Source organism: Cylas formicarius, unplaced genomic scaffold, assembly GCF_029955315.1.
Source record: "Cylas formicarius isolate icCylForm1 unplaced genomic scaffold, icCylForm1.1 PGA_scaffold_8__14_contigs__length_24414737, whole genome shotgun sequence".
NCBI lineage: Eukaryota > Metazoa > Arthropoda > Insecta > Coleoptera > Brentidae > Cylas > Cylas formicarius.
In genome coordinates, this window is record NW_026844361.1 from 16,980,971 (window position 1) to 16,998,471 (window position 17,501).

Sequence of the window (17,501 nt, forward strand, 5' to 3'; positions counted from 1 at the left end):
TAAAGATTGGGACAACCAGGGCATGTTTAAGTTGATCTGCAAAGATTACAAAGCTTAGCGAGTTGTTTATTATTAATACCAATAGTTTAAGAATCACCGGCAGCACAAATCGTCTGCCACTATTCTGTTATCAACCAAGGAACATTCCTCGGAGTTTTGAGGGCAATAACCTTAATTGCTTATCACTGCTTTTATTTGAGCCTTTAGTATTTTAGTCGTCGACTTTTCAATAAGAAAGCGGAAAAGAAAAATAACGCCATTGTTTTAAATAACGCTGTATACGTCTTAATTGGTTAGTAAAGCACGACACACGAAATAATTGCAAGGCGGCGAGAGGAAGCAATCGACTCCCAGGAGTTAATTGGATTGTATGTGCAAAAAATGTAAGATTTATAACCTGCGACGCGGATTTCTAGAGGGTGGCACACAAGGAACAAACGAAGCAAACGGATATACTCTTAATGGGCTTAATATGCTATAACGACTGTTATTGAAACAACATTGACTTAAAAAAAATCCTCAAGAATGCATTCTTGATGGGAAGAGTGTGAAACATTCCAACATCCTCCAGGGACGACTTCGTTGATACTTCCGGCCTGGGTACCGGCGTGAGTCACAAAAGACTGTGGACTTTTGCTTATTAAAATTGACTCCCAGAATCCTCCCGCAAGATCTCCATATTAACTTAACAACATATTTTTGAACCGATTGCTAATATTTGAAGAAAATAAACTTCCTGCTCGCTTATCGTTGCTTATGTCTAACTTTTTGGCCAAAAACAAAATCACAATCATGCTTCATCCACCATATTGACCGGATATAGCCCCCTAAGACCTTTTCCTCTTTCAAAAACTCATGAAACTCATGAAAGGAAGCAGGTTTGGAACGGTTGAGGAGATAAAGAAAAAATCGCTTTAAGAACTCAAGGCTATATCAAAAAGTGCTTACGAGATATGCTTCAAGTATTAATAAAACTTATGTCACCGTACTTTTTGACCACACCTCGTATACTGTCTCTTCTTTATAAAGAATTCCACCGAGCTATAAGTTCGACGTAGTCAATATTAGTTATTAATTTAGTAAGACACATCTCACACCGGAAGTACAAAAAGTCAACATTTTCAAAACAAATTGGAAGAAAAAAAACAATCTCTTTTAATTCTACTTAAATACCTTTTAAGGATAAAGGCCCAGACAACAAAAATCGAGAAACTATTAATTCGAATTCTATAGTACATCCAAGGCGCTTACGTTAACGATTTGTAGTAAATTAAATATTAATTAATTAATTATTTAATTCAATTTAATAAGATTTTAAGAATAAGTAGCTATATGTTATCTTGAAACTGACATGTGTATGATAGTTTTTGTTACTTATTGTTATTGACACAAAAGTATTGTCTGCATTTTAATTGAAAAGAAAACCGTTCAAAACAAGATAATTAATTAAGTTATAATCTCAAAATATTTTTTTTAATGTGTAAAATAATACTTTGATATTGTATTTATGCAACTATTTTTTAAGAAATAAATATCAGTATATGTTTATAGTTTAATAAAAGATTCACTTATTAAATAAAAACAAAAACCGAGTTTATAAATCGTTTAACTTAAAATAAAAAAAAACAAAATGAAAGAAAATTATTAATATTTTGGTGTGATCTTCCACCTAATCTTAATTAATGGTAAAAGTCACATGACAGAAGACCCTCTTTTCTATTTAAAACGTCAGGAAATCGTTTAAAATTAACAATGATTCCAGTAATAATTTATATGCAAATCAATATCAAAATATTTACCTAAATTGTTATATTATATTATATTTTAGTTAAATTGTAGAAAAGAGTAGATTTATTACAACGCGATTTCATTGGCATTTTAAAAGGTAGATTCTTGAAAACATTTTGTCAGATTTTAATGTATTTATTTTACATTGGACATAATGAAAACCATTGGATAAAGTTTATGAAATCCAGTCCTCCAAATTCGCAAGTTCGAATATCAAAAACATCTCGAAAAAAAAAATTAAACTAATTAATGTGAAATCCAAAATTAAATCTAAATAATCGCGATTTCCGAGTCTGACGCTATAACCAGTTGGTGGATTGGATCGGAGTCGACATATCGTATAAAAGTCAATCGTCAACAAAAATTCCGTTATTACGTCGAATGGACATTTCCCTTGCACCTTGAAACGTCACTGTAACGTTAATGCATGCGATTTTTGACCTGCTATACGAGCGTTGCTAAAACATGTACGCGAGTTCTTTTTGACAGTCACATTTGCGCCAAACCCAATACCTTATAACAATTATAGTTTATTGGATATTATATATTAATTACACACTACTAACCAAAAATATATACAGGGTGTTGAAAAATTCTACACCAAGATTTTAATGGCCTATTTATCAGCCAAAACTGCCTTGTTTTTTTTATATAAACAGATGTCCCAACATATTTTAATTGATATTTATAGGCAAAATCATGAAACTCTACTGACTTTTTGAACAGTTAATAATTATTTAGGTGAAGCAATAGCCAGAACAAAGGTTAAGCTGATTATTGGTGAGTGGCTCTTTGAAATTTACATCAATTCCTTCGATGGAGGCCCTTAGGTGGGGCTCGAGGCCCGAAGAACGGCCCTAAGATTGCAGATCCTGGAAAACTGGGTCAGTCGGCAACAGAGGAGCACCAACAACTGCTGTCTGTTTTAGGCAGTAACCAAGATGTTCTCTCTATGGAGAGGGATGGGCTATTCTGGCTGGTCTAGTCTGACCAAAATATACACGAGAACCTCAACCGAGGGTACTGTATTTGCAGTGGATATTTGAGGGCAACGAGATATCTGGAAACTAGCCTTTTGTCCGAATAGCAGTACGCTAAGGAATGAGCTAAATAAATAAATGGCTCGAGAGATCTCTGCATTGCAAGGGTTTACCCGTACTGAAGTTGTCGAGACTTCCCTACGTCCCGTGTATCGCGCGCATCCAGGAAGGCTATTAGGAATCCTACCAGGACATTGCCATCTAAGAAGGCACCTTCAGATCATGGGCATGGACGAAGACAGATGTAACTGTGTTTAAAGGAGAGGGAAACCCCAAGAAACTAGGAGCTTGAAGGTACTGTTCTTCGTCTTCTAGGGGATGGTGCAGCCTGAATACAGTCTAGTCATTAGGACAGGGATGCGCCGCAGATAAGAGTCAAAAATTAAACTTTGTTTTTGAGTAATTTTTAAAAATAGCTTTTTCAGAGCGTCTAGCACGATACAAGGCAACGGTTTTTGAATTTTTATCTTGTCTAATGTTTCCAGGTTTTTTTTTTCTTTATTCTGGTATCTAATTCTTTTCACTGTATCAATCCAGGAAATTTTAAACAACCGTTTTGTATGTGCACATCTCGAATGCCCCTATTTTATTAATAGTGTTTACCTTCAGCGTCCAAGCTTCCACCCCATATAGTAGTATGCATTTTACATGACGCACGTGTAGGCAAATTTAGATCATTGCATTTAAGTGCCTTTCCATAATTCATCAACGCATTACGTGCCATTCTGACTACAGCCATCAATTTCAAACAACGTTGCGTTGCGTTTGGATTTATTTAATCTAGTTTTCTTCGATTACACATGTTTTGCAGTTCTTTTTGGCACACCATTTCACTTCAACTCTTATTTCTGGTTCTTCAAAGGTTCCTTCAAATATCATTTCTGAATATATACTAAATAATTTATCATCTCTCGATGTTTCGATGTTTTGTGTTCCCAGTATAGACTCTGTAGGCATCTAATATTTTTGTTGTCTACATCTGTCATGTCGATTATTTTTTTTGTGTATTTTACATGCCTGAAACCTTTTTCTTTATATTTCATATTTAGCTCACATTTATTTTATATTCCATAAGCGATGTTTTCAAGAATATTTTGGGTTCATAAGTCTTATTGGTCTGTGATTATATTATTATATTATAAATATATATCGTACATCTTGCAATATTGTCATTTTCGATAAGTTTTAGTATTCCTAGAGGTATTTTATCCGGTCCAGCAGTTTTCTTATTTTTGATCTCATTTATTTGTAATGGGGGTCCAAATAAGTTTTCTCAAGTTATTCCAGATGTTTCTTTTCTCTTCAATTTATATTGTAAGTTCATATAAATCATTACCTAAGTGAGTTCCGGGTCTAGGCCTGTATACTCTCGCTGCTTCTTTTAATTATTATTTGTTGCTTGCTTTTTAACTTTTTAGTGCTGTCGGGTGTTTATTTATTTTTGATTGCAGGTCTTCTTTTATTACAGGTTTTTTTATTTGGTCACATCATGCGTTTGCTTAGTGGTTATATAGGCTGACGGAACATCAGCACCTGGATATGGACTCTTTTGTCTTGTCACTGGTTATTTTGAAAAACTATTTCTTTGTCCTAAACTAAATAGGCGCCAGCTACTTTAGTTTAATTGCTATTTTTAAATCGCAAAGTTTGGTAAGTTTTAGAGCCTTCTTGATGTATAAAATACTTTATTTTAGTAATCAGATTTATCTAGTGTGGGCGTATATACCAGAATAATATTTAATTAACTGGTCGTGATTATTTTGGCTAATGTGCTTGTAAACTATACTGCATTTCGATGGTTTTTCTCTTGGTTCTTGTCAAAGCAAAACGTCATACCATCTGTTTTACCTTGTCCATTTCGTGGCCACAAAGCTTGGCAAATGGCAACAGTATTTTTAGATTTATTCTCATCATTTCACCAGCTTCGAATGGACATTCCGCGTCACTTTTTGAATACTATTCTTGACGGGAATTCTTAGTAACCTCTCCTTGCCTGAGATTGAGAGTGGTTTATTTTTTCTTGCGTTCTTGTGGTTGTTTTGGGAAAATATTTCAGTGATATACCGTCGCCTTCTGAAGGGATTGAACGTCAAAGTCAAACTTTCTTATCTCTCGATTTTGATGAAAATTATTAAATTTTAAAAAAGTCATGATTTTACCCACCAACTGGATTTTGAATAATAGAAAAAAAAATTCAATAAATTTTGAACCTCTTAAGAAAATAAGTTAGAAACACATGCTCTTATAAAAAAAACAAAGTCATTTGCTGATAAATTTGCCTTTAAAATCCTTATACTGAATTATAAGATACTGTGTATTTTAAATAATTGTAAAAAAAAATCAAAATTTCGAATAAATAGTGGCTTACCCAAATCATGCACCGCACGTGACATTATACCAAACTTCCTTGACATTTGCAACCCGTATTTACACAACAAAGTTTTTGGAGGGAACCGGTACTATAATATCGCTATTTAAAACTTTTGATTGCATTTCGTCACCAAATAATAAAATATCTGCTCACCTTTGCGCGTTATCTTTGTGTTGACGTCCTCGGATCCGAAACTTTTACCTGATGGCCTGCCGTTTGCAGAAGTCTGTCCGTCAATCAATTAACATTTTAAGGTGAGCGCGTCTGTAAAGAACGACTTTGTTAAATAAATAATTTCGAGATAGAAATGCGAATATTTCGTAAAAAAAACACGAAAAGGAACAGCGAACCTTTGAAATTGAAAAAAAAAAAATAATCAAATCGGCCAAGCAAACACAGCAATTTTGTCCAGTTCCTGAAATAGCCACCAGCGGGCGTAATGGCCACCCTGATTGTTAAAAGCCGATTTCTGAAAAATTTAACGCTAGTTTTGAAGCTGAGACAAATTCAAATATTTTTGGTTCAACGCTCTTGCCTCTATCTCTGGAAGGAAAATGGTAGAAGGTTTTAATAAACTTAAAGTAGTTAATAACGGCTTTTCCTAAAAATAAAACATCGGTAAATTCAAAAATTTTTACAAATAATAGCGATTTCCAATTATATTTTTTCAAATATCTGGCGCATCCTGTATAATAAACGAAACTTGAACCTCTCTCAACACTCTTTAAACCAAATTATCCCATGTTTTATAGTTTTTCATTTAGGGCTAATATAATTTACCCACGAAAACGGCAATTTTCAGGGTTTATTTGTAATCCAAAAAATGCTGCAAGTAAAAATTATAGTCCTCGACCTCCCACGTTTCCCGGTATATGAACTTTTTTCAATAAGATAAATAGTTTTCGAGAAAATACTTGTTTTCTGAAACCATGCAGTATGCTGTAGTAGTAAATGACTTCATACCGTCTAGAATAAATGCGAGATATTCCGATTTTCAAATAGATTTTTTCAAATATCTCGAGCAGCTTGAATGTTTGAACGAGTTAGCTATTGTTTGTACGAATTTTGATTTACAGTTAATAATTTACTCCCTAAAAGAACAATTTTCTAGTTATACCTTGTATATAATCGAAAAAATGCGTGAAACAAAAGTTAATAATAATAATAATAATAATAATAATAATAATACACTTATTGTTATAACCATGAAAGTTACATAGAAATAATTACATAACCAAAGTTAAATAAGTGAAATAATGGTCAACAATAGGCCTTGTTAGGGCAGTCATCTAGAAGTTCTAGATACTATATAGATCTAGATATAATAATAAAAAATTTCATAGAATTTATTTGAAAGCGCCAAGCGTAGATACACATAATTCTAAAGAAAAGAAAAGAGAAGAAATTGAGGGGGAAGGAAAGGCAAGGGGCACATGTTTTGTAGAAGAGCTTAATATTAGTGCGTACGTAACAACTGCTTAACTGCTGTTAGTTATAGCGCCAGACCTCCCACGTATTACGGTTGTAAAGCATTTCCGATCGGATTAATGATTTTGGAGGAAAAAATGTTTTTCTGGAAGCCAAAATAACCAGAAAAAAAATCAGCAACTTAAAAAAATACTTCGCGTTATTTTATTGCCCCCAATTCAAAGAGTTTTTTAATATTGCACGGAAATTCTCGAACACCCTGTATAATACTTAAAAACCTTAAATACAAAAGTTTTAGCCGTCTATCGGGCTATATCGTCATGTAAAAGAAACTGACATCTAAAACATAGATTTTAAATTATGGCGAATTTTCTATAATAGGGGGAGGGGGACCCTTTTTTTCAGTTTTTTTTTTGTATATTTTTAAAAAATATCAAAAGGTAATGGTTATGGTTCTGGTTCAAGAATTTTTTCGCTCTTGTTACCGAGATCTACATTTTTTATACGAGCGTAGATACTTTTGAAAAATTCAATTTTTCGAAAGTAACAAGTAAGTCAGCATTTTATCGAAACCTATTTTGTATACTTTGGTATTCACATTCGACGTATCCAAGCCCAATCCAAAAACAGTGACTGATCTGTGATCTGACACATTAGGATTTAGGACATAGTGTATACTCTCCTAATCCTATTCTGCAAAAATGTTATCTATTATCGTGGCATGGAACGCAATTTTCTTTTAAGCATTTTATGTTGTGCGTAATTTAGACTCGATTTAAGGCTGCGATAGGTAGCAAGTTTTTTTAGAGCACACATACCTAGCCGAAATAACTCTTTCGGCAACTGCAACAAAAAGATTTTTTCTGAAGATTACCTCTTGTGAAAGATCGGGCGGGTAACAATGAAACGTCCAAAAGTGGGAAACCGTGTTGCCTGCGGTTGTGAAAAGCGATTGTTGTGAATAGATGCTTAGCATTTTATTGTCCCGTTTATAAAATTATCTGATGGCGTAAATAAGAAATTGCAAATAAATAATGAAACGATTTGCGGACGGAATTTTGCACTTTCCGATCGGAAACGGAGAAATGGAGATTTCTGTTTTTTCGGCTTACGCTATTTTTTAATATTTATATTAGCGTGTGAAATTTGTTTTGCTTGAGTGGATTTATTATCTTTTTTGTAGTGTCAAAGTGGTCTTTTTGTTTTGTCAAAACAGTTACCTTATAGCAAAAGCGAAAATTTCGTCAAAATTTATTTTTTTGCAATTAATTTCTATAAAATTTTCTATTATCATTATTAAGGCTTTACCTACGTGAGCATTATATTTTGAATGTTCGAATGTTTGTAACGTTTAATGTGGTTAATTAGCATAACAATTGAACTGAGGTGATTCTTACTTAATGAAATGCACAATTAAATTAGAAGAAAAAATGTTTAGATTTTCACAGTTATTTAATGACTAATAGCAGCTGTGCCGGTAACACCGTGCCTTTATCAAATCCAAAATATTACAAAATTCATTTTTAGTGGCTTTAGATTTTACTCTAAAGTCCACATTTTTTCCAATACAAAAATATGTTCTATAAACATGTCGAGGATTGTGCAATGGGAATGTCAATTTCAAGCATAGTAGCACAGCTTGTTATAGAGTATCTAGAAGGAAATGTTATTAAAAACAGTCAATTAAATTTACCTTTTTTTTATCGATATGTCGACGACATCATAACTGCCATTACAAAAAGAAAAACAGACTTATTACTAAACTCCGTCAATAAATTCCACGACAAATTCAATTCACGTTATCTAAATTTGAAATCTAATCATCCCCTAGCCCAAAAAAAAGTCATTATAGGTCTCGCAGACAGATCAATAATGTTATCTGATCCAAATTATAGACCAGACCCAATTTTGAAAAGCAAAACGCTCACTTCCAGAAACTAATTATCCCAAAAACTTAACAATATCTTTAGTAAACGTACCAACAAATTTTATAATAACGTCAACAAAAACCAACATCAAAATCCTCACAGCAAATATATATCGCTACCATATATACGTGGATTATCGGAAAAACTCCAAACCATTTTTAAGAACACGAAATTTAAATAGGAAACAAAAGTTATAATGTACAAAAAACATCAAAGCAAAAATTCGGGTTGAAAAAAGAAGTAATATAGTAATAGAATCAATGGACATAAGTATGACAAAAAGAAATAAAACAGCTCTTTATACCCATTGTGACAGTACCCAACATACATTTAAATTTGAAAAAGTTAAAATCCTACTAACAAAACCTAACACCAAAAAAAAGAGAACTTTACGAAAGTATATAGAAAACCAAAAAAACAAAATATATCATCCAATTTGCAACTAACAAAATCAAATTATAAAATATTTGCTAATAAAAAACATCCGTGCCTGCTTTGCGTGCCATTCTAATCTGCATAAAATATTCGCTGACAAATTATGTGTATTTTAAATATGTAATATATTAACGCAACGTCAAATGTCATCAATTTTTATAAATGTCGCTTATAAATTACATGATTTGATTTTAAGAGACCGAATACCCAAGAGAATTTGAGGAAAATATAGACAAGACGGTCCAAGAAACCACCTATTAAAAATTCATATCTTATAATCTTATCTATCAATAGAGTACTTAATGTACTACTTTAAGCAGATTATTTTAATTAATTTTACAGCCTTGGACAATTATTACGACTCCTCTTTGATAGATTAGATTATAACTATCAAACAGTTTCAAATAACTCTGAAGTCTATCCGTCCCACATTCACCAACGAATCCAAAAGGAAGTTTCAAAATATATATTTAAATTTAGTTTAAGTAATTTTTAAAAAGCAATAAAACCAAATCTCGAAAAGCTCAAAAAACCGGAGTTTGCAATTTAAAACGTGGATCATATCCCAAAATTTAAATTGGACAAATAAGTAGAATGTCACATGAAAGAACGTATAAAAATAAAAATTCAGAAGCCATTCATTTAAATTCAGAAATATACATGTTTATTTGACAATCAGTTTAATAGTTTACATAATGTATCAAAAAGCAAAAAACTATATAAAATATATAAATAAATATATAGACGTCAGAATATTATAATATTTTGTATTTCATAAAGGCACCGTGTTACCGAAGAGAATTTTATTTTTGAACATACTCGGATATATGAAGCAGTACGTGTTTTGAATTAAAGAAGAACAATTCTCATATATTTTTCTTTAGTTTTGGTTAGTTAACAATGATTAATTATAATCGCAAATTGTTTTTAAATAAAGTTTGTTGTTTGTCGACGTTGCTTTTGACTGCGATGCGACATGCCAGATTTGAAAGTTCGAACCGATATTTTGATATTTCTTCATTACGTTGAGATGTTGAGATTTTGCGAATTTCATTGATCTCGAAGTAATTGTGTTGGGTATAGAGTGGAGAAACAAATTAATTTTCGTTTATAATTTTTGTCAATAATCGGTACACGCAATTACTGCATCAGCAATAATGATTTACAACGCATTTCGTGAGAATGATTAAAAGTGACGCTTTGCACTATTTTGAAATTATGTAAATCATCGAATATTCTAACGCTGTTTGGAAAAAAATTTTTTCTTCCTCGTTCTCGGCCTAGTTTAGGAGTTAGTTTTACTGACTTAATAATTTTTACAATTTTATATGATATTGAGTGCATGAACGCTATTATTTATGTACAGTATGTCCAGCTTGACTTTTGAGATAAAAAGGAATTTTATGTGTTGCATATTTTTGAAAAACTACTAATAAGTTTGATTTAAAAGAAATACTGGGCTTTTCATTAAAAAGTTAATTTATAAATCGAAATTTGTGAGTTTCAAAAAAAGTTGACTTTCACTTTTTCAAAATCAACCTATAGCTAAAAAGTTAAGGTAGCTATGACATTGACATTTGACATATGACAGCAGCCTCAAAATCCGCAACATGGTAGCTGTAGTAATGAGGAATAATATATTGGAACACATTGTGCACACAGTTGCCCAGACAAAAGCGTCATACTTAACTAATGCTCATAGCGTTTCTTATTGATATTGATATTGGGGAGTTATTATTCAAACCACATCCTACCATTCAAAACTTAATATTTTGCTTTCCCACCTCGTTCAAAAATTGCGACCTGGTATTGTAAAATATTTTCGTGGTCCGTAATTTTTGCAGATTTTACAATATTTCCGTTAAATTAGGTAGGTACTGCGTCAACCTAGATTGCGAAAAATAATAAAAGTAATACTGGGTAGACGTATTTTTCTTTTAAATTCTTAAATCTTTGGTAATAACGTTTCATTACAATTTGAAATTCGAGTTTAATTAACAAGGTATGTGGAATATAGCTCTGTTTTGTTTTTATCTTGATACTGTTTTGATTTGGCTGTAACTTGTTTGTTTTTCGAGGTAAATGAAAAAGCAAAATTTAGGGTTAGCCAAGTTTTTCGCTTATTGACGTGTATTTTTTATTCCACTTGTTTTCGAGATATTGGTAACAACAATTTATTGGTCTTAGTCTTAAAGCCTTTTCATGTTCTTTGAGCCTAGTTGACATTTTTCGCCTGGTCTCTCCAATGTATTCTTTGCCTCATGTACATGGAATGCTGTAAACTCCTGGCATCTCAAATGGAATTTTGTCTTTGCCGGTTGGAAGATGTTGGGAGATTTTTGGACAAGTATTAAATCTGGTTTTGGCGTTATATTTCTTTAGAACTTAGTGCTGTTTTGAATGTAAGGATGGACAACAGTGGTAAGTGTGGGATTGCTTTCGGCCTCATTGCTAGTGGATGGTTGTGGTGAAGTGTATTTTGTGCTTAATATCTTTAAAGTGGAAATTATTAGAGAGAAGGTAATGTGATTTAATTCTGGGTTCAGTGACTCGGGCTGAGATAGTTTTACGGTTCTGCAAACAATTGATAACCGATGATTTTTGGGCCGGATGGTGATGTGACAATGCATTAAGGTATTGGTCTGTGTGCGTAGGTTTTCTGTAAACACAATAACCCAATGTTAGGTCTCATTTTCCATTGATAAGAATATCTATGAATGGGAGCTTGATATTAGTTTATATTTCAATGGCAAAACGATTGTTAGGGTGTATAGAGTTTAAATGACTAAGAAAATCTATTAGGGTTTTTTGACCATGAGGCCAAATAACAAAAGTATCATCGACGTAGCGTTGTCATAATTTTGATTTTAGATAGAAGGTGTCGAGAGGTCTCTTTTCAAAGGCTTCCATAAATATATACGCGAAGATTGGTGATAGTGGAGAACCCATAGCTGTTCCCGAAGTTTGTTCAAAAATTTGACCATTATAAGAAAAATATGTTCCAGACAAGCATTTTTCAATTAAGGTGAGAAGGTTTGCTTTCAGATTCTCAGATTTTAATATATCTGAAATGATGTTGACAGTTTAAGGAATAGGGACTTTAGTAAATAGGGATTCTACGTCGAAACTAACCTGAATATCTTGTGTATCTAATGTAACGTTTTTTAATTGTTCAATGAAGTGGAAGGAATTAAGTTCAAAACGAATCAGTTGTAACAAAAATAAAATGCCTATAAAATATACAGTTCCACTCAAAAAATTGCAAATTTTCTAATATCTCAAAACCGGGAAGCTGACAGCCATTGGATAAAACATGGCTGGTCCATTTGGAATATTTCTTAGAATTAAAAAAAATATAGAGTCAACGTACAATTTTTTTCTTTCGCTTGGTAGTAAACTTGAATTTCGGGAAAAAGCGAGCAAAAACCAAATTCGTGCGTTCCACTTCGAAATTTTTGCCGTTAAATAACAAATCAATGAAATATGGCGCTTGGGAACGAAATTCTCCACGCTCTGGTAAATTCGATGAAATTCGGGAGACGGACTTGACAAAAGAAAAATCTCTTACGGGCAGAAACGATGTTTTCCGTTACTCACGCCCTTCTCGCAAGCGCGACGTCGATAGAAAAACAATATCGGACGCGTTAACGATATCGCGATCCCGCGCGCGTAATTCAAAAACGAACAGCTAGCAAAAAAATATTCGCTTGCCGACAACGGTTTGGCAGTACCACGAGCCAGACTGACAATTTCTCTTGCAGTTTGGTCGTACCGCGTCTAAAGACGCGTGGTAAACGCGATGGTAGGAGGAATTGAGGGGGATTGTTTACGCGCTGTATTTGACATTCGACGTGCAAGTGTCAATATCCACCGTCATGCGTTTTGAACCCGCATGCCCGTTTTAGAGTACTGGGAGGGTCAACTTTTAACGGGTAACTCCTCTCTCCAGAGGCGATAGACGAAAACCAATGGTAAACATTTTTGAATTGAATTATTTTGAGGAACAGCTTCAACAAAACAAAAAATGGGAGTCGAACATGAGGGATACTCAATTTGGGTTTCGTAACTGCCTGGGAACACGTGAGGTATCCTTTGCAGTACCAGTCCTCTTTCATCGATGAGGAGACGTTACGCATGTTTTGTGGACTACACTAAGACGATCGATTGTTGTCAACACGGTAAAATGATGGAATCTCTGGAATGAATAGGAATTGATACCAAGGACAAGCGAATTATCAGCAACCTGTACTGGGGACAGAAGGCGGTGGTGCGTATAGAGGAAAAATACTCCGAACCTCTACCCTGAGGAGACCTTTAGGAGAACGTTGGTTGAAATTTGTAGTGGAATAAAGATAAATGGAGAAAATGTAATCAATATCCGTTACGCCGACGATGCTATTTTGATAGCTAACAGTCTGGAGAACCTATAAGAACTAGTGGGGCCTCTTAACCCATATTAACCCAAGCATAAAAAAAAAATAAAAAAATGCTTTTTTTCTCTGAAATTATTTATTTTGTTGCACTTAAGAATACATTAAATGTGTCAAAAAACAAATAAAAACTCGAAATATACAAAAAATACTGGTGCGTTAACGAACCACTGAGAAGCAAGGAATGGAATGTTACAATACATAAGAATACGTAAATCCAAATAATACTTACGACTTTCTAAATGAAACAATTTATTGTGCTAATCCATTACGATCTCCTCCATAGTTGCCTCTAATTCCTTTTGAGTCAAAGTCAAAAAAACGTTCACTGCACAGAGTACAAACTAACACTAATGAACACGCCAATTGTTGGATGTTTATTCTACATGTACTGACTTGTTTAGACTTGCAATAACAAAGTTTTGTTTTTTTTTTTTCAAAAAATAAAGCATAATCAATATAGTATTTCCAATATATGTTTTCTGCCATGTAATCTACATGCTATAGACTTAACAAAAATGGTAATACAAATCCCAAATATTTTTTTTACTATTTTGGATTTATTTCAAAATGTGATTTATGTACTGCTTTTGTTATATAATAATAATAAAATTTCTAAAAGGATGTACAAAAACATTTCCTGGACGTGACAAAAAAAAACATAGAACAGGTGGTGCATTAACGCACCGCTGGGACAAAATGGGTTAATACGAGGGCTGCCTTTTTTATATTTCGGGATTTTCTTAAACTGCCATCTGGCGACTAACGTTTTTATAGAGACATTAGAAGAAGTTTTGGACGCCACCGGAATACATAAGACGGGTGTAGCCAAAGTCTGACTTTGGTTGTAAAGATGCTGAATTTTAGTCTAAGGTTTCAAATAATTTTCATCTTTAACCTCCATGTTTTTTCTACTTCTTTTTGTAAAATACCCAATATTGCGCGAATCAAGTGTGCGGAAAATGTCACCTTAGACCGTCAAGATGTCAAAACTGCCAGGAACACACTCATGAAACCGGAGATAAAATTTTATTCGAGAAAACTGAAATTCTTGATTGTAATCAGTTCCTCTACCAACGAAAACAATAAGCAGGTACAGAGTAAAATACGAGCCAGTTTCAGTCAAGCTCTGAAGAAGCCAACAGGATGATGACTGGCGAAACGTCAGCAATTTCGACTCAGGAAGAATCCAGAAGTTTTGTAAAAAGTTTTTGTTATTTATTTACATAATTGACCAACATCGCAAAAATGAACAGCGATAGTAACCATTTTTATTTGCCATAATTGCTTCATGCTAGAACGCGATTTTAAGTATATGTGATCTCTTTTAGCGTCCAGAAGAAACCAGTGAAATAGCCGAAACGTCGGACATATAAGAATTTGATTTTTAATATTTGAGTAAATTTTAAACTTAATTTTCTCTGCTGATTGAATTCGGATATATACATTTTTTAAAATTAAATATTCACAAAGGATATTACGTTTTTATTTAATATTAAAATTAAAATTCACATTCTATAGGAATTTTCGTCAGCAATATTAGATGTCTGTCGGAGTTAATGCATAGCGCCATCTTTTCTCGGATTTTTATTATTCACATTTCAATATTTTAATATTAAACATAACAATTATAGTTTATAATGAAATATAATTATAATTATTAAACAAATAAAAATTGAATAGCGTATGGTTCTTCTCCTAACCGATTGACATCAACCTTGTGCTTGATGGATATATTTCCCTCAAAACGTGTTTTACATCATCCAAGGGGGCAGGTGGGATTGATTATCTCTAAGCTACTCATTTGATTCCGCTAATGTTCTATTGAGTTAAAGTCTGGATTGCGTGGAGGTTAGTAGCTCAGAATGAACCGCTTAAGTGGTTGAAACATGTACTGACTAACACATTTTTATGGAATACGACGAGCTGGTTCTCTGGTTGGACTATTTTTAGCACTGACTACATTTTAGATGGTCCGCAATAATAGTTGTATGGCAAGATTTGATTTTAAAAGTCACACTTCTCTTGCTATAAAACTGCAAGTTAATCTATAATCTTTTTTTGCAATATGTATCATATCTGATCTTGTAATTAATTTTTTTTTTGCTGTCCGCGTTGTTAATATATTTTTTTTGAGTTATGGGAACCGCTTACTAAATTTTTATTATAATTATTAATATTATGCAATTTGGCTTACATAGTTTTTAATGCCCTATAAGGTTTGTATGTACTTATTAGGTCAATTCATTCAATGTTATTAGATACTCTAAAATATGAGACGTTGTTGACGTTTTGCCAATCATCCTGTTGGCTTCTTCAGATAATCCAGAAATTATAAATATGTTGGTACATACTTCTCAATCATTTTAAATAATTAATAATGTAAATAACGTTAATAATTTAAACTTATAATTGCCAAACTGTCTAATTCTTGTTAACATGGTTGATGATGCCGTTGCATTGCGGGTAATTACATCTCGCCATTAATTTTTTTGTTAATCGATCAATTATTAACCCGTGGAAATGTAATTTCAGCAAAAGTTCACGTCAATTAAGAACCGAGCGGGTTGTCAAACGAGATTGTATTAGCAGATAATCGAGAGAAACAAATTGCAAGAAAAAATTTGATTAATCACACGGTCGAATCAAATGGCCGGCCAGCAATGTTTCTCACTTGTTATTATATAAGTTCACGGTTGCTGGTTAGCAATAAAATAATTGACAAATTGTTGTTACAAAGGAATAATTAAGTTAGGTAAATGAATGCTCCAATTGGTGCAGTTTTTGGGAATTCGCTGTTAGAGGAAAACAGAAACGTGTCGACATTCTAAACATTCGATTGTGTTGGGAAAGCCGGTACGACTTTTTCACTGCAATTCCCGATGATTAATCGTTTTTAGTTAAACTTTGACTTTAAGTTTGAGGCTTTGGTAAAAGAAAGAATTGTAATTGCAATCAGCATTGAAAGCAATTACAACCATTGTGGAAAAGGTTTTGGCAGCTATTGATGGCAAGCTTATTTGTTGTATGACCTTGAATCTTTCGACTTGTTTTTTACGATATAAGGGGTCAAAGTTTGAACTTTTTTAGATCTTACCTTAACAACAGACAACCTAACGGTAATGTTTCTGAACCACAATTTGTTTCGCTTGGGGGCCACAAGGCTCAATTCTTTTCCTTATATTTATTAACGACTTACCCGCGAATATAAGATCACATATGGTTTCTTTATATGCAGATGATACGAGAATACTTAATTTGGGTAGGACCTTACGTGACGCAGTATCTGTAAGTATTCAGGCGATTGTTGATGCAGAAGAATCGTTTCGTTCGAACGTTAGCTCTTACAACGCTAAACTTCTGGGTGTGTACACAAATAGTAGACTTAACTGGCACGTGCTTGCCGGGAGATTAAACAAAGTTACATTTCAGATTCAACTTACAACTTTTGAGACGGCTTAAACGTTTTATTTCAGTAACTTCATTAACGTGATATCATATAGCACATTGTTGTGGGGAGACTCTTCAGAGGCAGCTAGAATCATAAAATAAGGATCACTGTAAGCCACTACTTAAAAAAATCAAAATACTTACTGTTCCTTCAATTTTCATCTATCAGTGCGTAATGTATGTCGATGAAAATAAAAGAAAAGAATTCCGATATTCATATGTATGATACCAGACATAGAAGTGACCCGTGTGTTCCCTATCATCGTGTCAAAAAAAATCAATCATCCATTAACTTCATTGGTATTGAACTGTATAACAAAACACCGGCAATTCTCAAAAACAACGGTTCACCGTTGGAATTAAAAAAAATATATTAAAGACATTTTAACAGAATAATACTATTATGACTATAAAGAATTTTTTTACTGCAAATATGACTTCTAAATTTTAGATTGTTTGTGTGTGCGTAAAATGTGTGTGTTATATACGTTGTATGTGTACTTTGAAAACTCATACTGACATCTTTAAATGTATTGTTTATACATGTTTAAGTAATAAATTATTTTATTTTATTTTATTAACTTCTAAGCAAAAAAAATCTTTTGAAAATTTTTAATTAGTATTTATTCTA

The 17,501-nt window shown here is 32.9% G+C and overlaps 1 protein-coding gene across 1 annotated transcript in view; it reads right to left on the reverse strand.

Annotated features, from left to right (window-relative positions):
* Window positions 1–12,721, reverse strand: part of LOC132705984 (glucose dehydrogenase [FAD, quinone]) — a 59,160-nt gene extending 46,439 nt beyond the window's left edge. The window contains exons 1-2 of the mRNA XM_060676999.1: window positions 12,559–12,721; window positions 5,353–5,463 (exon numbers count right to left, since the gene is read on the reverse strand). The gene's annotated coding sequence lies outside the window, so the exon portion shown is untranslated. The remainder of the gene's footprint in view (window positions 1–5,352; window positions 5,464–12,558) is intronic.
* Window positions 12,722–17,501: the final 4,780 nt, after the last annotated feature.